Consider the following 24,784-nt stretch of genomic DNA (forward strand, 5'->3'; position numbering starts at 1 on the left):
TACTTATTTGATGCCTAGTATATGCCAGAGACTATATTAAATTCTAAAAGTTAAAAACTTTGGGGCAGTGGAATGGAGTTTAAGCATATGTGTTCTCGTTAATCTTTCATGGAGCTAGCTAAGATTTTCAAAACTTGAAAGGGTTAGTAAAGTTTTAAAGGGTAAAGGCAAAAGCTTGCAAAAGGCAGACATTGTGAAGAATGTGTTGCTTGCTTGACCTTTGCTCAGCCTTCTGTTGTGTAAGGATTATCCGCAAGACAATGAATCAACTAGCAAGATGCAGGATGTGACACCAGACCAGTCCGACTGCAAAGTGGACAATGGGCCAGGCAGAGTACATCAGCAGGAACTGCCAGATGCTAAAAGTAGAGTATATAACCTACACCCCAACTGTTATTCGAGGCTGAACCCTTTTTGGCTCAGCCTGCCTGCACCCAGGCGCATGCAATAAAATCATTTATTCTACAATGACCTTGCTTTATGGATGTGATCTCCCGCCAGCTCAGACCTTGTATTTGGTGCTGAAACCATGGAGGTCAGTGAAGATTCCTCATAGGGAGAAACTGTGGGCCCCCAGAGTCCTCTGGGCCTCCTTTCAGACCGGGATGATCATATCCTCAGTCAGATACCAGACCTCCAACCTTTCTGCCAATAGAGTATCAACACCGGACACTAATTCACTGCTGAGTGTTTTTGCCTACCGGTCTGATTCTCCAGGCTGCCCGGTATTCTCTGTCCGGACAAAAGAGAGCCAGGTCTCTCGGTCATATCTATGTGATCATCTCTCCAGAAATCCAACGCTGGTCGGGACACGCTTCTCTGGAAGCCGGTTCCCTCAGCTCACCATACATCTAGGGACGCCTGATATAGGTGGAGCTGCATGTCTCTCTACTCTAGGGGAGAAGTGGGCTCACCTTCTTCTTCCACTAGGGTGCTAGACTGAGACATCTCACACTGCAACATGGGAGAACACCCCTAGAATGTCTCCTAAAAAGTATACAGACCCAGGGCTCGCTCAGGACTTAAGTCCCAAGTGACTAATTTTTTACTGCAACATTGCATGGCCTCAATAAAATGGGTCACAATAGTCTGAGAACGGCACTTTTGACAGTCTCACCAACCTAGGCAGTCATATGAATCTATGTATCCAGCCCATTTTTGACTTTGTACTTTTGGCTAAATGTGGCCAGCACATGAGATTCATATTTCTTTGGATGAAATTGTTCCCCAAGGCAGTTTGGCATATGCAGATTCTCTAAGTCTTCTCAGAACACTCTGGTTGTTGCTGGTAGTAAAACAGGAGATTGTGGTGTGGTAGCCTGGCTTATTTGTGATGTAGTATCAAAAGAGTGCTCTCCCTGGCTTCTCAACGCTCTATATCCCTCAGTGCCCGCCTTAGAAAAAGTACAACGGTGTCGTCAACAAGGCCAAGGCCAGGGCTAGTGCCCAGAGTTTCGGCTTCACAGTCCTTCCAAGCCTGTGCCATCTGCTGTGGGCACCAGATGGCTACCAGGTGGCCACTGGACCCACATGGTTGTTTGATCTCGGATGGGAGAGAACTCAAACAAATGGGGTGAGAGTGGGTCATAGAGTCAGCGTGAGAGTGAGAGAGAGAAAGAGAGAGAACGAGAGGGCTTGTTTGCTCACCTAGTTATGTATTCTAGGGAGGAACCAGAATCTTTTTCAAAATAACCAATCAGCTTCCCAAACTTTTGCAGGCTTGCATTGGCTCCAATGATGCCTTACTCAGTTAGACGGACAGGCCTCTAAGGCCAAGCACATCTTCCTTCACCATTTTGACTTACTTTATTGGGCATGTCATTAGCTCCTTCTCCTCCCCCCTCCCACACCTACAATCTATACTGGAGCGGGGTAAGGAGGGATACTAATCTCCTTGGAGGGACAATGCTACAATTCTTTGGGGTGTGAAGCTGTAGCCTCTTGGTAACACAAACAGGCCTATACTTCCCAACTGACTGCTCAACAATGATTCTCTCTTTGCTCTCTGACTTTTAATACCTAGCTAATGATGGTAACATAGTGACCAATGTACCACTTTTACTTTTTATCCAACTTCAGATAATCACTCCCTCCCTTGCTAATACTTATCCATCATAGTGTCCTCGCCCAAACCCTCATATAGGTTTGTATTATCCCAAATACCATTGCAGTGAAGTAGTCAACATTCTAAAAACAGCATATCTTACTTAACTTGATCTTTTTTTGAAAAAATTGTTTTTCTTTGTTGTTTTTAGAGAAAGAGGAAGGGAGAGGGAGAGAGAGAGAAATATCGATGAGAGAGAACATCAATTGGCCACCTCCTGCATTCCCCCTACTGGGAATTTGGCCCACAACCTGGGCATGTGCCTTGATCTGGAATCAAACCTGTGAGCTCTTGGTGCATGGGTCCAGGCTCAACCACTGAGCAACACAGGCTGGGCTGTTGATCTTTAACGAATAGATAGCCAGATACTTCTAAGGCAAAATGGATTTATTCAGGAACAAAGAATTGCAATTCACACATGCAGTCTAATGGCAAATCATGCACAAATTCAGAGAAACAAAGGACAGACTTGCTTTCACTCAAATTGAGTTTAAACATTCATCAAAGGGGAAAATGCAATAAAAATACTAAGTAACAGCAAAACAAAAGAATTAAATTGCATTTTTAGTTAATGAATTGGAAGCAGGTGTTAAACAGAGAAGTTCCTCCTTTCATGTCTTCTCTTAAGAGCCATGAGAATAGAAAGAGTACCAGTAAATTCATAAAGATAACTATAATCTACTTCTATCGACATTAGAGAAAAACAACCACAACATCAACATTAAGATTAAAATTGACTTTGAAATGCCATTTTTTGTTTCCATAAAATAAATTCAAAATTCAAGCCAAGAATAATTTGAACATTTACAGAATACATCAATAATACATCATTACCCAGATCTTTTTCAATTCAGTGATTTTAATTTTCTGTTGAACAAGTAGGGTTTATCAGAGAACTTAGCATCTGAATGTAAAGAGAAAATTGTAAATGCTTTCTTTAAATTTGCATGTCTTTAGCTCCTGAATAGCCATCAAAGTAATTGTTTCTTAAATGCTATGCAAATCTTTTTCTCCTGTGTTGACCCTAATCAAAGCAATTAATTCCATAATGAAGTCTTTCTTCAGAAACACCATCTTATTATTATCTTGGTCTAAATTAATAACATCATGATAATAATTAGTAGATTTGAAATCATCTATTTCTTTTTTACAGCATGTAGACTCCTTATAAAAGAGCAACAGAGATGAAAATTAGAGTAAAATATTGCAGCTGTGTTGATTGGTGTGTCCTCCTAACCTTAGCATCTGGGACATCAGCCTTATTTAAATTTGAATGTGATATGGTTATAATATTCTTTCCCTCACCAGACACAACTGCTAAGTGCAAGCATATATGTTATACATTACAAATAGCTTATATTTACTATATTATATATAATAATATATATAGCTATTTATATGTAACTATTAAAAATATATGTATAAGAGTATATATGTAACTGATATCATTATAATAACCAGGTTATTATTATTAATGGGATAGAAGTAAAAGGGACAGCTTTGCCAGGAAGCTGCAGTTAACACTCTCCATGTCTATTCCTTGCAGATCAGTAGGAAATGAACTGAACACAGTTTAGACACATGCCCAATAAGGTATGAGTGATTTGGGAAATGCTTACCTGTCAGTCACATCTGGGAACAAGTCACTGGTGAAAATAGGTGTGGCCGCTGCAAGGGCCTGAAATCTGAGATATTTAACTCCAAAACAAAGGAAGTTCACTCTCTTGGTTCTCCTGACCCTCTTTGAACTCCTGTTGCAGGGGAGAGCTCCCTGGCATTCACCCACATGGCCCACAATTATGTGAATGTCACACATTGGACTAATGGACTGAATCTAGCCTGGTACTCTGCTGGACTCATCTCCACCATGGAAGGAAAACTCTGGACACTGGCCCTGCTTCTAGCTCTGCTGAAGCCCCATCTACTCCTCTTCCAGGACTGGACTAAGGGAACTGGGACTTTACAACCCAAGGAATATAACTATAAGTCTTATACCACATCTCATTTTCCAATGAGGAACTCCAGAAATGCTTATTCTAGTGGTAGCCCAAGAGCCCTACTCCTACTAGTGGTGGGGAAACAAGACCCACTGTTTATTTGCAACCAGTGTATACACACGCACAGATGCACATATTCCATATATATATATTTATATGTATTTGGCCTATGATTATTGGAAGTGTTACCATCATAATTAGCAAGTTAATATTAATAATAGGCAGAGAGCAAAGGGAGCGTCAGACATTGTTAAGTATATTCAGCTGGGAAGCATTGGCCTGTTTGCTTCACCAGGAAGCTACAGCTTCAGGAAACATTGTTCCTCCAAAGGGATTAACACCCCTCCCTTTCCCCATCTGGTACTACATTGTTGTGGGGAGGAGGGGGAGATAGGCACATATGCAGTAGAAGTTGGGGTGGTGCAGAGGAGGTGCTGGCCTGTTAGTCTAGCCTGGGGAACAATGGAATGGCTAAGGTGTAGACTCCACCAGAAGCATGTAAAATCTTAGAAAGTTAATTGATTAGTTTGAAGAAGCTCCTGGGTAAAATCCCCAAAGAGTTCCCTCTCTCTTGTTCTCTCTTTTTCATTCTCTCTTGCTCCGTGACCCACACTCGCCTGCATGCTTCCCGTTTTCTTTCCGTAGCCATAGGCCTTACGCAGCCGCATGGCCCATGACTTTGTGAAACCCACATGCAATGAACTGCAGTGGGGAACACAGCAAAGCTAGCCAGATAGTGGACTGGACTGGACTGTGACATGGAGCAGAAACTATGAGTCGTAGCCTTTTACCTGGCCTTGCTGAAGACATGGTTGGACTTTTCCTATGGCAGGATGGACAGAGATGGGACTTTGGAGTGGAACTTGCTTAATTTTATGAAACCCCATCTTGCTGTGGGTCCTCAGGAAATTCATTACCTCGTGGTACCCCAAGAACTCCACTTCTACCAATAACAGAAGTGTCCTTATATTTTTTCCTATAGTTTTATTTAAAAGAGTCATATATAATTATATTGTTTACATATTCATTACAAAGATAATTGATATGATTCTAGCCAGTTACATCTAGAAAAAATAGGAAGATCATAAAACATTTCAAGAAATTTCATTTACATAGATCTTCAGTGTTGAAACAAAAATGTCCATGAACTAGATCTCTATGTACTTAATCTGATATCCCTTGAAGTAGGTTTATCTCATTGATCTATTTGCTTTGATGTAATGTCCTGGTATCTTAACAGTTGGTATACTGAGGTCCAGGATTTTTATACAGCTCTTCTGTCTAATCTTACATGGTCTGTCATCTTGGAAGTACTATGAAGAGATTTTGTTTTATGGGTGTTCCCATTGAAAACCTTTCTCAGAAATAGTTTTCCATTTGTACCACCTACATTCCAATCTCATTCATATATATTTATACCTATATATATACACATATATATTCATCTAACTCATTAATACAAATAATTATTACAGCAATTATGTGTACATGTTCTCAGAATATTCTACTTATGTTTAATACTATACCTCTGTAAGTAAAATATTTTTGCCAGTTAAAGAATCTTACATTAACATCTTTCAGTAGTTACAGATATGTCTTTCTTTTGTTTTCTGGGCTATTGTGTAGTCATCTTTGTCTCGAGTACTTAATGCTTGATTTTTTTCCCCCCATTTTTAAGATTTTCTCCTTATCTCTGGCATTTAGGAATTTGATTTTTATGTACTTTAATATGGTTTTCTTTATATTTATTCTGCCTGGTTTTGCTGAGCTTGATGGATCTGTGCATTTAATATTTTCATCCAATTTGGAAATTATTTGGATAAAATTTCTTCAAATATTTAAATTTTTTATTTTCCTTACTTTCATCTTCTTGGACTTTGATTACATGCTCTGTTTATTTTTTCAGTCTTTTGTCTCTCTGTATTTCACTTTAGATAGTTTCTATTTCTTTAAATAAATTCTGTGATCTTTTCGTCTGTAGTCTCCACTATTATCTTTGTTAATTTCAGTATACTTGTAATTTTGAATATTTTATTTTTAATCTCTAGAAATTTATTTTTGTTTGCTATTTCTTATCATTTGTTCTATAAAATATAATTCACATTTATTTTATTTTATTTTATTCATTTCCCTATTGGTCATGTGTTTCTACTGTCTTCATGAAGCTTTTAAGCTTATAATATCCCTGTCTTTTATTGTCATTTTTGTGTTGATGCTAACTAAATTGTGTTTCTCTGGTTATAGATTACCTTTTCTTGCCACTTGCCTTGTTGGTTATTGTTATTATTACTATTACTATTATTATTATTGTTGTTTAGGCTAGGTTTTTCAGATTTTAAACTGTTTGTTGTTGGATTTTGATAGAGTTCTTTAATTATTGTTTGATTTTGTTCTTAGATTCACATAATTTTTTATAATTAGTTTAATCATTTCTAAGATAGTTTTCTACTTTGTTAGCACAGAGCCAGAGTATTTTTTAGTCAGTGGAAAGTCAGTTTGACTGCTGAGTTGACATAACTCTGAAGATTCTGCCCGTGCATTATTTGGTCTTTCCACTCAAAGCTGTATAAACACAAACTATTCCCAACTCTGTGTGAGTTTCATTAATTGTTCTGCCTACTGCTTTCCTGGGCCCTGAGTGAGCTTTGGGGATATTTAAGCTTATGGATTCTTGTTCTTACTCTGAAAGTTATTCTGTATCTGTCTTCACGGAATTGTACTCTATACTTGCATAGACTGATATTCTTTAAAAAAAAAAAAAATCAAAGAAACTCTATAAAAATAACTCAAACTCTTCCTCATAGACCAGTTTTTTTCTGGTACCCTGACCCCCAAAATCTGCTTTGTTCTACATGAACTTCAATCTCAGTCTTCCCAACTTAGAGTGACAGTAGACCAATCTTGCTTTGGAAACCCTGACCCTACTTTGCAGCCTCAGGAGGTATATATGCACCTTTCTTGAAGTTGGAATGCCATGAAATCATAGGGTTCATCTTGTTTGCTTCCATTCTCTTGGGGATCACAGCCATGTTCTCCTTTTTTCCAATTTGTGACATAATCGTCGTATGTAATTTTGCATGGAAATTGAAGCTGGCTTTTGTCTGGAACACATGTCTTCATCAGGTTAACCGAAGTTTCTTTCTTTTTGACTAGTTTGCAAAAGCAACAAGCAAGAGAAGGCAGACCCTAATGCACAAACATTCTTTAAACCTCTTGGATCATTTTTTCTACTATCCCTTTGGCCTAATCAAGTCACAGGGTGAAACTCAGAGTTCATGAATAAAGGGATTAAACAAGAAAATGAGTAGGAGAAGGGTAATTTATTAGGAGCTGTTACTGTAATATCAATTCCACAAAGTTTATCAGCAACAGCCAAATAACAAGTATAAAAGGCTGTATTTATATACTCCAGTAAAGAGATCACATCTGGAGCAACAGCTGCAGTGGAAGACACCACCTGGTATAATGCACACCAATCCACTATCTTCTCCCAAGACCATTTCTCTTTTGCAGACACTGAAAGGTGTTAAATGAGGGTGTCACGAGAATCCCCATCTTTGCATCTTCAAATTTTTGAATGAGGCAATAATCTCTGCAGTACCACAAGGGATGCAGTTTTACATTTGCTTATGACTTTAATAAAAGAGGACACTCCAAGGCCTTTCAAAATGTATTCCTAGTACAATAACCCTCACTCCACATATCAGGTAGCAAAGTAGAGCTTCTCCCATTTGCTGAGTATAATTATTCTAACTATATAGAAAGAAATTGGGAAAATAAAAACAAGATGAGTCTATGGACCTACTGGTGCCATTGAACTATAGGCTTGAGTCAAAGCCTACTTTTTACCTAAACACAGTGAGTAGCATGTGGTTACAGTGGCATTCTGAATTCAAAGCATTGGCAATCATTTTGGATTAGAGGTGGTGTGCAGGAACCCACAGGCTACCTGTCAGATGACTCTAGAAATGACTGGGGAGATTTGGGACACACATGTATGATTTTTATCATACAGTTGTTCTTCAAGCTTCATGGGCTACCCTTTATTTCAGGAACCCTGAGTCTACAAATAGTATCAGATTTTGGAACAAAAAGAATTTAGTGACTGTATTACAATGGCTCAAGTGAGCCCATTTTCAACAGATCTAGACTTTTTTCTTTTTGGTAAAATATTCTTTATATATATATTTTTTATCCTCACCCAAGGACATTTTTGCATGTATCTTCAGACAGAGCAGGAGGGAGAGATGGAGGAAGAGAGAGAAACATCAATGTGAGACAGACACATTGAGTGGTCGCCACTCACACAGCCCCAACTGGGGCCAGGGACAAACTGCAACCAAGGTATGTGCCCTTAGCGGGAACCGAACCCCGGACTCTCTGGTCTGCAGGCCAACGCTCTAACCACTGAGCCAAATCGGCCAGGACACAATATTCATGATATAAAGTCTGCCATTGTATTCACTCCTAAGTGTACTGCTCAGTGGCAGTTATGTACATTCACAGCGCTGGGCGCCACCACGGCCACCCATCGCCAGAAGTTCTGTCGTCTTTGCAAACTGGAACTCCTCACCTTTATCAAGAAACCCACCCCCCGCACACACCCCTGCCGGCCAGCTTTCTGCCTCCCATCTCTACGGATCTGACTGCAGTGGCTAGCTCATATAAGTGTAGTTTTAAAGTCTTCCCAGGCGTTTTCTGGGCACGACTCTCCCTGGACCTGTTCTGTTTATTTTTCCCTGATCCTCTCATGTGTACAGCTGCTTTTAAATGTCTTGGTTTTCCTAAGAGTCTTACCCCTGCTTTGTCTCAGGCTTTAGCTGTTGGGTTTCTCAGTTAGTAATCCCGTACCCCAGACACCTGCCAGGCCAGGCCAGTTCTTCCCGGGCTTCTCCCAGCCTGAGGCCTGGGTGCGCCGCTTTGACCATCTGAACTCTGAGGGGGGTGAGGTCCAGCCTCATGGCAACGACAGACAGGTTATAATGTCACACATTCTTCTTGCGGTGTTCTCTCTAGTTCCTGGAAGGGAACCAGGGACTCGAATGCTCTTTTCCCCACACCCAAACTGGCCTTGCCAGGAAGGGCGTGGAACAGGAATGAGCAAAACCACCGCAGCATTTCCTACCGTTTTGAAGGAGGCTTTTTCTTCATCAGGCATTTTCTTGGTTGCTGAAGATCTTTGACGACTTGCAGAACTCTTAGGCGGTTCTAGTGGCCCGTCTCCAGTGGTTTATTTGATGTTTCCATGGGGACGGAGGGTAGGAGCATCCTATCTCCCGGGTGGGTGGCTGGTGTCTCTCTTCCCAGTCTTAGGTTTGCCGTTGTTACTGTAGCTGTTCATTTAGATCACATGGAACTTAATTAGCCTTATTTTCTGTGTTGCTCCTAGAACCCTGCCATCAATTAGTTCATAAAAAATAGACCCATTTAATTGTATCAGTCTCAATGACTTCTGCAAACTGCTGCTTATTCTGGTAAAGCACGGAGCTTGCCCAGGAATAGGGAATGCTGCCACCAAGCCCTCCCGTCCCTTCAGTCAGCATCTCTCACCGGCATCTGGGCAGAATGGAAACCGCCATTCACTCCGTTATCGCGAAGGATCCCTGCCCTCCTCTCTCCACGCTTCACTCCGTATCTTGATGAAGGGAGTGTCTTCGAGCCCCACAGAGATAACCTTTAGAGGATGCTTAAGATAACCTGATAAACCCACTTAACATTGTCTTCTGAGATGGTTTTGCATTCTCTACTTGACATTTTTTTATCAAGAGTTTCCTAGCATCACAGCCTACGTTTGCGCCATCCGTGGTGGGATTTGAGTGTCAGCTGCTGCTGCACCGGGCTCTCCGGAGCAGACCTGTAAACTCGCCCTGAATTACGACACAGTAATGTCAGCATTCTCTGGTGCAGCAAGCACCTTGCAATTTATCTTGGTTTTTGCCTACTTAAAATTGTAAATGTGTTTCCTTCTTTTTGATTTTGTAATTGATCCTTAATAAAACCTCTTGAGCTTTTATGTGAGAGAAAAATTAAACACGTTTATTAATTCACAATTATGTTGATTATCTGTCATGCTCAGATAAATCTAATACAATTTATAATAAAATTTCTATGTAAAACAAACTCGCCACTATTTGTACCAATTTCTCATTACATTAAATTTTGAAATCCAATTTTGTTACTTTTAAACATTAAAATTAAACTAAATTACCTTAAAATATAATTCTTGTATATTTCATGACTTTGAAATTCTTCAAATATTAAAGTATATGCAAAACTGCAATAAAAAGTATTACAAATGTATTAATGCTCTTTTACTTAAATCTATTCTGAAGCTCGGCACTATGGAATTAATTCATCATGCCTATGAATTTTTTTTTTTAATCCTCACCCAAAGATATTATTCCAATGATTTTTTTTTTTTTTTTTTTAGATACAGTGGAAGAAAAGGAGGAAGAGAGAGAGAGAGAAACATCAATGTGAGAGGGACACATTGACTGGTTGCCTCCTGCCTGACTCTGACAGGTGCAGGAGGTCAAACTGCAACAGAGATATATGCCCTCAACTGGGAATTGAACCCACGACTCTGGTCTGTGGGCTGATGATTTAACCACTGAGCCTAACCAGCCAGGGTATTATGCCCATGACTTTTCATCCTGTTAAAAGATTCTTAAATTCATAGCCATATTATTTTCATATCCTCTAAGATGTTCATAATATCATTTCAATACTTTTATAGAGTTGCAGAAAAAATAAAAATAACTTTCAGGCTAACCTGGGTTAGTCGATGTCATCTAACTGATTTTTCATTAGGGACAGGGAATCAAAGGGAAGTAAAACTATAGCTTCTGTAAAACCCTAGCCCAGCACACCTTTACATTAAGATACTAATGCCCTGGCTGGTTTGGCTCAGCGGTTGGAGAGCCGGCCTATGGACCAGAAAGTCTTGGGTTCGGTTCCTGCTAGGGGCACGTACAAAATAAAAAAAAAAAAAAAAGATAGTAACTACATATACATTATGACCCTTCCTACACATACACATATACACAACCATAGTCAAAATCAGTGTGTGTGTGTGTGTGTGTGTGTGCACTTACATGGGAGAATACATGTGAGAAACAACTTTTATAATTTATAGTGCATTTAAATCTATTTACAAATGTAAACTTGCCTCCTTGCATGGTAAGTTTTTATTCATCTTGCCCCCTCCCCAATTTCCTGGTGAACTCTTGGAGGGCAGAGTCTATATTTTACATCTCTTTCATTGTTTAAATGCCAAACACAAAATCTAGCTTCAAATAAGTATCAATAACATTTAATAGAAAAGATATAAAATGTCTTTCATTAAGCTTTTTTTCCCCAATCGGAGGTCTCAGCTTGAAAGTCAGATAAAAACCACAGATGCCACAGTTCCAGCAGCCATGTCCCTTTGAGACTGTTGTGGGATGCCAGCCACGCATCCTCCTTGGGCTCACCAAGGAGCACAGACTTGGGACATCGAGTGTCCGCTGCCCTTCTGCCATCAGAGCATTAATAAAGCCTGATGGGCATGAGGCAGCTGGGTCATTGGCTTTTAGTGATGACATCGGATTCCTAGACCTATAACATACTTTCTCTGTATCAGAAAAGGTTTTATATGTTACAACACTAGTATCTCTTCCATAACATATCTTCTTCTTCTTTGCCTTGCCCAAACACTGAATTATGAACACGAGGAAAAAAGTAACCGTTTAGTGCCTGCTTCGTAGATTGCCTTCTACCCATATGACGTCAAATGTAGGTTACTCTCTCCTATTTTACCCACTTGGGTAGACAAAAATTATATAATCGTCTAACAATTTTTTCTTTTGCTTGTAAAATTTTTGACTCCCTGGTTCTTCTAATAACATGGCAGATATCTTAAGCTTTTTAAATCTGTGCCCACTTTTAATAAACAAGGCAGAAAAAAATCTTCTGAATCATTTCAATAACACATTAAATTTCATGATGAGTAATATGAGTAAACAATTACTAGTTTGGAAATACGTATCTCCCTATTTCCAGATTTTAAAACACTTAAGGAGGAATGTAGGCTTATCCCCCTCCTTAGAATCATTTCCTTAAATTGTTTGAAGGTTGCTCTCATATCTCTGAAAATAATTTTATCTCCAGGATGATATCCACTGTTCTTTCCAACCATTCGCAAATGTTGTCTCATTCTTGTCCTAAGATTTACACATTGCAGCCCAGCCGGTATGGCTCAGAGGATTGAGTGTTGCCCCATGCACCAAGAGGGAAGGTCAAGGTCGTGGGCTCTATCCCCAGTAGGGAGTGTGCAGGAGGCAGCTGGTCAATGTTTCTCTCTCATCTGTATCTCTTTCATAGATGTTTCTACTTGGCTCTCTTTTTTCTCCCTCTAAAATCAATAAAAACATATTAAAATAATAAATGGAAGTATACTGAAAATACACTCATTTTCCTAATGAGAAAGGAAACTTAGGTATACTTTGTATTCAAATTTACTCTGAAATCAGCCACAAAGAGTTAATGCAAATACAAACATTAAAAGCCTGTCTACTATGAAAAATTTAGACTGTTTTATAAGTAATAACAATTAAGGCTATGTGAATTAATGGAATATCTTTCAGAGAAAGTGCTCAATGAGAAAAGAAAGCTGAGAACTGGCCTATACAAAACTGAGAAAGAACTCTGAAGGGCAGGATGAAGTGGGAGCAGACTGTGTAAACAAAGCTGGAGGTTACTGTCAAATGGAGGGGTGTTCAGGCAAGGTAAATGCAGAGATATACTCAAATAGAAATTATTTATTAAATCAGAACATTTTTCAAAAACATAGCTATGCATCCTTAAATATACTTGTAAAGTTGACACTTGCTGTCAAGTTGACAATAAGTTAAACGAAAAGGAAGGAAGGAAGGAAGGAAGGAAGGAAGGAAGGAAGGAAGGAAGGAAGGAAGGAAGGAAGGGAGGGAGGGAGGGAGGGAGGGAGGAAGGAAGGAAGGAAGGAAGGGAGGAAGGAAGGGAGGAAGGAGAGAAGGGAAGAGAGAAGGGGAAGGAGGGAAGGGAAGGGGAGGGGAGGGGAGGGGAGGGGAGGGGAGGGGAGGGGAGGGGAGGGGAGGGGAGGGGAGGGGAGGGAGAGAATTTGTATCCATCTCTTTTTATTCCAGTACACCTATTCCCCCATCCAACACAGGCCCAGACAATATCTATTTACATTTTGCTATCAATTTTTTTTGCTCTGCAACAGAACCTTGTGGTCTTGCTTCCACTTTTAAGTATTCTAATAGATGGAGAACTTTCTATTTTCCTTTTTGTTAATAGAAAAATGACATTCAGCCCTGACTGGTTTGGCTCAGCAGTTAGAGCGTTGGCCTGCGGTCTGGAGAGACCCGGGTTCAATTCCCCCTAAGGGCACATACCTCAGTTGCAGTTTGTTCCTGGCCCTGGTTGTGTCATGTGGGTGACAGTCACTCGATGTGTCCCTTTCACGTCGATGTCTCTCTCGCTCTCTCTCCCTCCCACTCTATCTAAACAAAATATCAAAAAATGTCCTCAGGTGAGGATAAAACAAAAAAAAAAGAAAAAAGAGAAATGACATTCAGATTTCTCTGTTAGTGATTCATGTGCCATGAACATTTAAGTGATATCTTAGAAAACAATGAAACAGAAATCTATAAATAGTTTTTGAGCAAGAAATGTTTTATTGTCCGGCCGGTGTGGCTCAGTGGTTGAGCATCGACCCCTGCACCATGAGGTCACTGGTTTGATTCCCAGTCAGGGCACATGCCCAGGTTGTGGGCCCGATCCCCAGTGGGGGGCATGCAGGAGGCAGTCAATTGATGTTCTCTCTCATCAATGTTTCTATCTCTCTCTTTCCTTTCCTCTCTCTCTAAAATTCAATAAAGAAAAAAATAATTAAAAATATTTTATTATTTTATTTATGAAATATGTATTGCATATATTTAAATGTTATAATTAATAGACCCAAATATACATGTACTTTTGCAACTGCAATTCCAGTGAAGAACTATTCACTCAATATTAACAAGGAAAATCAAAATATGATCCTTGATTTTTCTGTAGTTAATAACTTCAGTATAATTTTCTTTTGGGGTTCTTCCATAATTAGTAATAATAATATGCCACGAATTCGTCTAGTGGAACAGCTTTTACTTACAGTGACATGTAGAAGTCCAGCTTCAGTGGCAACCGTGGAGATCATTAAGGACAACCACTTCATTTTCCGAATTAAAAAAAACAGAACCTGGGAAATAGTTTTCTGTGTCCCCTGGTAACTAAATCCTAAACTGGACATTGCTCCTTGTACTCCAAATTTTGAAATTTTTTCTTTTTCATTGCAAGAATGACACCAATATTATAAAGAAATTTGTGATATTTTTGTTACTACAGAAATGTTCATTTGAAGACTCAGAAAAATAATGTTCTCATCCTATTTTAGAGGTCAATAAATTGAGATTTGCAAAAAAGAAGCTAATAATTCACACAATATAACAATAAAATCAAAATAAAAATGCATGAGGATTGACTTTATTTTCTATAACTGTTTTCATGGACAAAGTGATTTAAATTACAGATGAGCAAATTTAAAAGAATGGAAAAATTTAAATGAGTCGTTTGTTTTTCTACACCTGCTAACAGGTGCTAAAATCTGTTTGGATTCTCTGAATGGAGATTTCTGTAGCCAACATGTCATTATCATAAACCCAAGATAAAAAAGACTATGAAATATTGAGGCTGATTTAGTTTTCAAATGCAAAGCAGCAGCTGTATTAAAGCACAAGGCTACTGGAAAACCTGGAGAGAAACAACTGACGTCTTCAGTCATGGGTGTGCTTTCAGACAATGAACAGACTGATTGGACACACGGAAATGGGAAAATTCATCATGTTCTTATCCAACAAGTTTCATCTCAGGAAACTGATGTGTGGTCAGCTACAGCAGGTCATTCTTTTACTCAACAAAGAAAAAAGAGGTGATTGATTCTGTGAGGACATAGGTAGGAATAAATTGCTTCAGCTAAGATTATATTCACTTTTAAAATTACACCATTTATAAAAGTTTTTAGTGCAAGAAAAGTTTTTCTTCTATACATATGTATATATAAATATTTATATATATGAAGGTATATGCATACATGTATATAAATATGAGTGCATTTATTTATAGGAAAGAAAGAAGAAAAGAAGGAAGGAAGGAAGGAAGGAAGGAAGGAAGGAAGGAAGGAAGGAAGGAAGGAAGGAAGGAAGACCCAGACAAAGTCAGTCATTGATATATCACCCTAATAACCTCATCAATATTACTTTTTATTTAATATGTATTTTACTTTACTGAAGAGAGTAAATTCAAAAGAAGGAATAATTTACATAACCATAAACATGTGTAAATTTATAAGTAGTAGCAAAGAGAACTGTTTGAGCTGATTCTGAAAATGTAAAATATTAAAGCAATTCAAAGAATGCTTTAAAGATAAAATGTAAAAACCTTTAGAGCAGTCACTGGCCATGCTCTGATCAAGCAATAAATATGTTTTTGAAAAACAGTTATGTCTCAGCTCTTTCTTAGACCAGGGCTCTGCAATAAAAATAAAATGTAAATACAGTTATATCAAAAAAGAAGAAATATTTCAAATAAACAATCTAACCTTACATCTCAAGAACGAACTAAGCTTAAGATTATCAGATGGAAGGAAAGAATACATTTAGGGAAGAAATAAATAAAATGAAAAATAGAAAAAAATCAATGGAACTGAGATGTTTTTTGTTTTTTTGAAATGACATAAATGACAAACCCATAGGTAGACTAATCAAAGAACAAAAAGAGAAGATTCAAAATCAGAAATGAGTGAGGAAACATTGCAAATGACGCCACGAAAATTTAAAAGACTTTAAGGAACTATTAAGAACAATTAAAGCCTGGTCGGTGTGGCTCAGTGGTGAGAGCCAACCCATGCACCAAGAGGTCACCGGATTGATTCCTGGTCAGGGCACATGCCCAGGTTGTGGGCCTGATGCCCAGTGGGGGACATGCAAGAGGCCACCAGTCAATGTTCTCTCTCATCAGTGCTTCTGTCTTTCTCTCCCTCTCCTTTCCTCTCTCTCTAAAAATCAATAAAGAACAAAAAATTAAAAAACAAAACAAAACAGCCGTGGCTGGTTTGGCTCAGCAGTTAGAGCATTGGCCTGTGGATCAGAGAGTCCCAGGTTCGGTTCCCGAGAAAGGCCTGGACCTCGGTTGTAGTTTGTCCCCGGCCCCAGTTGGGGTCGTGTGGGTGGCAGCCACTCGATGTGTCTCTCTCATCGATGTTTCTCTTTCTTTCTTTCTCCCTCTCTCCCTTCTGCTCTATCTGAAGATGAATGAAAAATGTCCTTGGGTGAGGATTAAAAACAAAACAATTACATACCAATAAATTGAACAACCTAGAAGAAATGGATAAATTCCTAGAAACATAACTTGCTAAGACTGAATCATGAAGAGATAGAAACTCTGAACAGACCAAAATCATATGAGGTGACTAAATGAGTAATTAAAACGTACCCAACAAAGACAAGTCCAGAACTAGATAGCTTCACAAGTGCATTCCATCAAACATTTAAAGAATTAATACTAATACTTCTTAACTCTTCCCAAAATTAAAAAAGGAGGAACACTTCTAGACTAATTCATGAGATCAGCATCATTCTAACACTAAAGCCAGAACAGGACACCTTAAAAAACTATAGAGCAATATCCCTGATGAATATAGATTAAAATCCTCCATGAAATATTAGCAAATCAATTTCAACAGCACATTAAAGGGATCATATACCATGATCAAGTGGGATGTATGTGTGCAGTGCCAGGATGGTAAATATATGCAAATCAATCAATATAATACAAAAAATTAACATAATGAAATGATAAAAATTACATGTCATTTCAAAAATGCAGAAACAATGTTTGACAGCATTGAACACCCTATCATGATACAAACTGTCAACAAAGATGTAACCTCACAGAATAAAGACCAAAATGAAAAACCCACATCTAATATGATACTCAAGGGAAAAAACTAAAATTTTTTTACCTAAGATCTGGAACAAGTCAAAAATATCAACTCTTATCACATCTATTCAGCATGTACTGGAAGTCATAGGTAGAAGTATTAGGCCAAAAACCAAAAAGCATCCAAACTGGAAAGAAAGAAGTAAAATGGTCCCTGTTTACCAATGACATGATTTTATGTGTAGAAAAACCTAAAGATTACACACACACACACACACACACAAAATTCAGTAAAGTTGTGGGGTACCAGATCAACATACAAATATCAGTTGCATTTCTACATGCCAGAAATAAACTATTCCAAAAGATATTAAAATAATTTTGTTTATGATTACATCAAAATGAATAAAATACTTAGAAATAAATACAACCAAGGAGATGAAAGATGTACATTGAAAACTATAAAACACCGGTAAAAGGAAGTCATAGCTAGCACAGACACAAATAAATGGAAAGGCATTCTGTGTTCATGGATTGGAAAAATTAATTTTGTTAAAATAGTCATACTACCCAAAGTGATCTACGTATTCAGTGCCATTCCTATCAGAATTTCACTGGCATTTTACAGATAGATAACACAATCCTAAAATTTATATGAAACCCCAAAGATCTTAAATAGCCAAAGTAATCTTGGGAAAGAACAATGCTGGAGGCATCATACTCTCTGATTTCATACTATATTACAAATTTGCAGTAATTTAAAAAGTAGGGTACTAGAGTGAAACAGACATATAGATCAATGAAACAAAACTGAGGTCCAGGGAGCCAAAAAAAACTCAGAGAAGAAGGAAACTATCTTTAGTAAATGGTGTTGAGAAAACTGCAGAGAATGAAGTTGGACCCTTATACCACACAAACATAAACTCAAAATAGTTTAAACACATAAACATAAGATAGTCCCTGTCTTCAAAGAGGATGACACAGGAAATAAACACATAAACATGAAAAACTAAAACATGACACCGTGACCATGGTGGATAGTTACCATGCTAAACAACTTTCTTTAGTTTAAGCAATAAATCTCAGATAAGGCTCTAGTACTTATAGAGAGTTAAGTAACAAAAAAGTGCCTATTCAAAAATCCTGGGAGAAAAAGATCCACTCAAATGCAAATTTAGTTCAGTGCTCCTGGTGGGGTAAGAGGACATTTAATAATTCCTAGAAAGAAGGGAAAAGCTCGGCAGTGTGCTGGTTGATGTAGAAACTAGATGAGGTGAGGAAAAATACCAAAGGCCCATTGAATTGGGCCTTAGCATTCAAGGTAAGATGTCTGGATTTTACTCTATTTGCCATGAGAGTCACCAGAGGGACCCAAGCAGGGGGATGATGTGATCTATTGTCTGACTTAGATTTTAAAAAAACAAAGAGCAAAAAACCTGGCTGTTGAATAATGAGTGGGCTGCAGTGCACAGGGTGGGAAAGTAGAAATGAGTATCTTCAACAACAGAAATTTACTTTCTCACAGGTCTGGACACTAGAAAATTACCATCAAGATGTTGGCAAATTGGTGTCTTCTGAGGGTCTCTTCCTCGGCTTGTAAAAGTCCAACTTTTTGGTGTCTTCACATGCTTGTCCTTCTGTGTCCATACCCTGATGTCCTCTTATAAGGACACCAGTCATACTGGATTAGAGACCACTCATATGACCTAATTTTATTCAGTGACTTCTTTAAAGGCATTTTTTCAAAATATAGTCTCATTCTTAGATATTGGGGAGTTAGGAATTTGGGGGGAGACACAATTCAGCCTATAATGAGCAACCAATAAATATTTCAAAGTTGTTCTGTGGATCACAATTTGTCAAATGTGGGTATTTTGATTAGAAGAATGTACCCTTCCTTTCCAGTCAAGTTGGCTCATTAACCATCTCCCAAATATACTTTCTGTTTACTCACGTGTACTTTTTCTCATTCCTGTCAACTTACGAATTCTACCTATCTTTCAAGGCTTGACTCAATGTTGTATGTCCTCTTCTTAGCAAGATTTGGGTTGAGATCTAAATTGTAGCAGGAAGAATTTATCAGAAACCCTGGCACATTGCCTCTTCCCTCATGTCTTCCCTGTTCTCTCTCTTTTTTCTCTTCCTCTCTGTTTGTGTCTCTTCCTTTTCACTTCCTTTCTCCCTTCTCTCTACTTTCACATCAGACTCCGCTAATATACAATGTCTATGGTTTAGATTATATATCAATTATAAATAGTTTGCCTAAAAATTAAGATAATTGCTATATGCGGCCCAACTTATATCCAGCAAATGATGAGGGAATAGTTTTGGGTTTTTATTCTAAGGATCTAGGCTTAACATAAATGTTAAGGGGAAATCTGTCCTTGTTTGTTTAATATGATGACAAAGAACAGGAGGTTATTCATCTATCATCTATCTATCTATCATCTATCTATCTATCTATCTATCTATCTATCTATCTATCATCTATCTATCTATCTATCATCTGTCTGTCTGTCTGTCTATCTATCTCATTCACAGCATGGGGTTTAAGCCAACTGAGAATAATTTATCAGCTCAACTACTGGATGCTCAACAGTTTACACACAAGTAAAGTGAAAGGACAGTTATGGAGGTAATTAAAACTAATGAGGACTTTTTAAACATTTTTTAAAAAATGTATCTTTATTGTTGAAAGTATTACAGATGAGGCATTTTTTTTTAGGTAATGTTTGAAGTGGAAGTAAACCAGGACAGGTAATGGAAATGATTGATGTATTAAACAGCTGAATGCATCATTCATTTGCTCATTCAAAAATACTTAATGAGAGAATTCTGAGAGCTAGAAACTGGAGATATAGCAGAGAAAAAAAAGATAGGACTTTACCTTCATGAAATTTAAATTAATTGAGGCTTGCAGATAAATTAATAAGAATACTGAAATGAAAAGTAATAGTGATATGAAGAAAATAAGCATGTGGCTTTTGTAAGGGATTATTTGGTGACAGGGTACATTTATAGACACTGCTTCGACATGCCTGGACCCATTAGGTCTTTCCCAAGTGAGGAAAATTGTTCCTATAGCAAAAAAGCCACACACTCTCAGCAGCTTACCAAAATAAATGTTTACTTACTCAGAAATCGGTGACAGTTGGGAGTCAAATACCCAGGCTGGGCTTGTTTGAAAGAGGAGGATGTTGTTCTGCAGGTGGCTTACCCTCCCAGGACCAGCAGGCTGGGCTAAGCACCTTCTTAGGACGATCACGGCAGAGGAGCAAGTGAGTAAGCAAATGCTCACAAGCACACTTTGGGCTTAGTCCATTGTGTGTGATGGTCTCCAGTTTGCCAAAGTAACATTGTTGAGCTCAAGGTCCAGGGCTGAAGACGTGCACTTCTCCTACGGAGGTGGGGGGGATGGAGTGAATAGTTCTGAACAACAATCGAACCTACCACATAAGTGAGAAAAAGGATAAAATGCTAGAGAATCTTTTAGCACACAAAGGCGGTCCATTTGTACCTTTCATCCTGCCTCTACAATTGTTCCTGTCACCTCCTACACAGGGTAAAGGCATGCAGACACCGTCCTCACATACAGCCGCAGGCACCACTGTGGCTGGAGTTCAGGTGCATTGAATTGTTTGTTCCTATAGGACTGTCCCTCGTTTATATTCTTGAATAGATTGGGAGAGCACAGAACTTTTCCTCCACCAATGGGAGAACTCAGTTTAGCCAAATTGTCCTTCTAGCTACCTCAAATTTCAAATTTGTAACAGGGTTAAGTTTATACTGAGAATTTCCCTAACCACTTATTGTGGTTTAGTTATTTTCCATTCTCCATTTAGTGATAAGAAATGAACACTTACTTGACAAATATTCTTAAGTATCACTGGATTTGAACAGAGAGATGGCTGGCTTTATGTGATATATTACTATTTCAAGAATTCTGTAATTATTTTGTGACACTGAGTAGTAAGGATAAGCAATTGTTAATATCAAGGGATTTCTTACAGTTTTAAGGCTGTTGATATCAGGCATGCATTATAGTTTCATTGAAAATAATTCAATGGCCTTAAAACTGAGTTATTTAGTTATATATATGTTAGTGTAGATGATGTACAACTTTAAATACTGATTAGTGTTTTGTTTCTTAAGGCTACAAATTTCAAAGGAGTTGTTTGTAATCCATTGTCACTCAACACCCAGGACTCAGGTTCAATATCTTTAAAATAAGGCTACACACCCTGGCCAGTTCAGCTCCGCGGTTAGAGCGTCCGCCCGTGGTCCAGTGAGACCCGGGTTCGGTTCCCGCGAAGGGCACATACCTTGGTTGCAATTTATCCCCGGCCCCTGTTGGGGTTTTGCGGGTGGCAGCCAGTCGTCGTATTTCTCTCATGTCGATGTTTCTTTCTCTCCCTTCCTCTCTCTCTCCCTCTTTCTTTATCTAAAGATGAATGCAAAAATGTCCTCGGGTGAGGATTAAATAAATAAATAAATAAGGCTACCTTATATATTAGCAGAATGTATAAGAATATTATTAAAGTGTTTTTAAGCTCTCAGTGTACCTATTCCAAGTTCCCTTGCCAGGATCCAGACCCAAATAAGGTAGACAGTTGTAGTTTCCATTGATGCCACCAGAGGGTGGTCTTCTCACAGAGAAATGAGAATGCTTTTGTTTCCCTTACTTTGTATCCAGCATTACATTATTAAAATTCAAATTTTAGAAATTATGTTAATTAAAGTTACAATTTATAACCTACAATTTTTTATAACTGCCACTATTTAAACTTGTTTTTCTATAAGATAATGCAGATAAAAGAAAATAAGTGGGGATCAACCAGGATACTTCAGTAATTATAGAATACTATTTTAGTAGTTAGGATCTCTTCTCTAAATAAGTGATATTTTCCCAGGTACAACCACTTTCCAAATAATGGTGTATTTTTGGAAGCTGTGGGGAGAATAAAATAGAGGATCTCAAATTATACATGGATTCTATTAGTTTGGGTAAATTACCTTCTCTCTTTAGACAAAACCTACATATTTTCTTTGATTTTTTCACTAATTTATATATGTGATTGTTTTTATTTTTCTTCTACGTGAGTGCTTATTTTAATATATTTACCAAGATCTGTACCAAGAAGAAAATCTATATTCCTCTGTTGTCTGTGAATTTGGGCAGTTCAGTGTATGGAAATTCTATAGCAATATAAAATAGAAGTAAATGCTCATTCTAGATTTATTATTACTTAACCAAGGAGTATACTTTGTGGAGACCAACGTATTCTCACTGATTCCCTCAGTGCTTTCATCAATAAAACAAAGAGCATACATGTCCATACTTAAACATGTTTCCTTGATTTCCCCCCATTCTTTCTCTACCACTGATTCATCCCTTCTAGACTGAAGAAAATCTCAAGAGCAAGAGTTCATTCACTCTCTACCTGACTCTGCGCTATTCTAGCATTGCTTTGATAAGGATATGGTTTCTCTGTGGAGCAGATTTTAATGCCAACTGATTTCAAAGTGATCATGTTTAAAAGTCCCTTGTCTTGCTTTATTTTTTCATTGCTCCTTAAACTTCTCATTCAAATCATGAAAAGACTTAGGAATCAAGACTTTAGATCAAAAAGAAAGTGAGAGCTTAAGAACTGCTTTCTTGTTGGCTCAGAACCCATCCCAAACAGTCTGTGTAGTAAGAACAGCGGAGCGAACTGCAGTACAACCTGTAAAGCCAGCTCTGGTCCTGCCGTTTGCACACTAAGCACAGAATCCCTGTGACAACGCTGGGCAAGGGGACTGCGTGTGGGAACTATCTGGTTGTGACATCCAACATCTGCATTCATTGAGTTTCAGGGCCTGTCTTCTTAACAAGTGTGATATCAACCAAAGAATTGAGAGAATGACGTGTCCAGCCCCAGGGACATGAGTATTCAGTAACAAATGCTGTGCAAAGAGTCGGGTCTCTCTACTGGAGCTTCAGAAGCATATCTCAAACTCAATTCTAATGAGCAATAAAAGAGCTGTTTACCTGGAAATTATGCTGCTGCACAGGTGTGTTGCTGCTGGAAAAGCCATTCTCGCACTCAGCTCGACAACACGCATATGCTCATCTTGTTTGACTTGGTTTATGATTATGTGCAGTGGTGCTGCCAGATAAACTGTTCTCAAAATGTTAACTACCTTATGCAGAGGAATGGCTTGCTATCTTGTTAATATATGGCTTCACTTCACTCATTAGAAAAGTTCTGCCCTCTAAATTTCCCCAATGACAAACTGAACCAATTCCTCATTCCCTGTGAGGACAGAGAATGGTGAATCAGCATAAAAATAGGTTGGAGAAACCCTTCTTTATGGGATAGAAATCTAGCTTCTCCGTTAGGCTATTCCTCTCACTGCTTAAGGATAAGGAGGCAAAGAGGAAAGGAAGGTGGAGAACAGGAATGTGGGAGGTGCCTCAGGATAGATGCTAAGGAGCAGAGCTCTGCATAGCTTTGCTGCATCTCTTTGCCTCACTGACCACAACGATGTGGGGTGAGGAAACACCCCACATCGTTGTGGTCAGTGAGGCAACACTCGCAACACCTTTGATGGGTTTTCCTCACCAGCAGGCAAAGGACTAAGCACCTGAGGAACTAACGTTTACCTAGTCCTGACTGTGCCAGGGGCTCTGTCCCGGCTCAGCACAGCCCTGAAAGGTTGATGCCACCATGGCCATCACTCAAATGCAAAAACAAGACCCGAGAGAACTTGAGTGAGCTGTTCTGATTAGTGCCAGAGCATGAATTCAAAGCCAAGTATGTGGCATTCAAAAACCAAGTATTTAAACTAGTTCTTCAAGAACTCAAAGTTGCTTCTCAGAAATAATCCACCAACCCTCACTGACCTGTTCCCGCCCTTCCCATGCCATGTTTCTTTGTGGAGAAGACTTTCATGGCATTTTACTTAGTGACTGAAGAGAGCAGCAGGCTCTTTGTCCGTGAAGACCATTCCTGAATCAGGCCACCTCCGTTTCACTGAGGTCTCTTTCTCAATAATATATATTTTTAATTTTCTTTGCTCGCCAGGGAAAATGAAAAAAAAAAAAATGCTTCATGAATATTCAGAAAGAGAGATGTTCTGATAGCTATTATCACTCACCTGTAAAACAATGTTGTATGAAAATAAGGACTTACAGCTTTCTGAAAATAACGGAAACTGTGAAAATGCAATTCAAAAGACAGCTAGTACATCAAATTGGAATTCAGAATGCCTGTGGGCCGTTAGCTCAAACCTCATAAATGTATAACATCATATTTCAAAGTAGCACTGAATAAAATTCTCTGATTTAGAAAATATAACTTTATCAAAAAAATTTAAAAATATTTTAATAACAAATTAAAGGAAGATCTGGTAATAATAGCAAAAATCTGACCTTTGCCAAACCATTTGAAATTGTCCTCTTCCCAAAGCAATAGACAGTAATTGTGGCAGACGAATAAAAATGAAGCTCTCCGTAAGATGTAATGCAATGGCTCGGAGAACAGTGTAGAGGAAATGCTGTCAGCCTGCCCCCCGCCCTTGGCCCAGGGCGTCGGGGGGGTGGTCCTCTGCAGTGACTGTTTGCATGTCACTTGGACACTGCAAAATATGTCATTTACATTCTAAGAAAATGAAACAAATACACTTTCTTAAAAATACGTTAGTACTT

General features: G+C 38.5%; 1 non-coding gene across 1 annotated transcript; it reads right to left on the bottom strand.

Annotated features, from left to right (window-relative positions):
* Positions 1–11,466: 11,466 nt before the first annotated feature.
* Positions 11,467–11,698, bottom strand: LOC118622530. Its single transcript, XR_004958080.1, has one exon.
* Between the last annotated feature and the right edge of the window lie 13,086 nt (positions 11,699–24,784).

The sequence above is a fragment of the Molossus molossus genome, unplaced genomic scaffold (genome assembly GCF_014108415.1).
Source record: "Molossus molossus isolate mMolMol1 unplaced genomic scaffold, mMolMol1.p scaffold_m16_p_1, whole genome shotgun sequence".
NCBI lineage: Eukaryota > Metazoa > Chordata > Mammalia > Chiroptera > Molossidae > Molossus > Molossus molossus.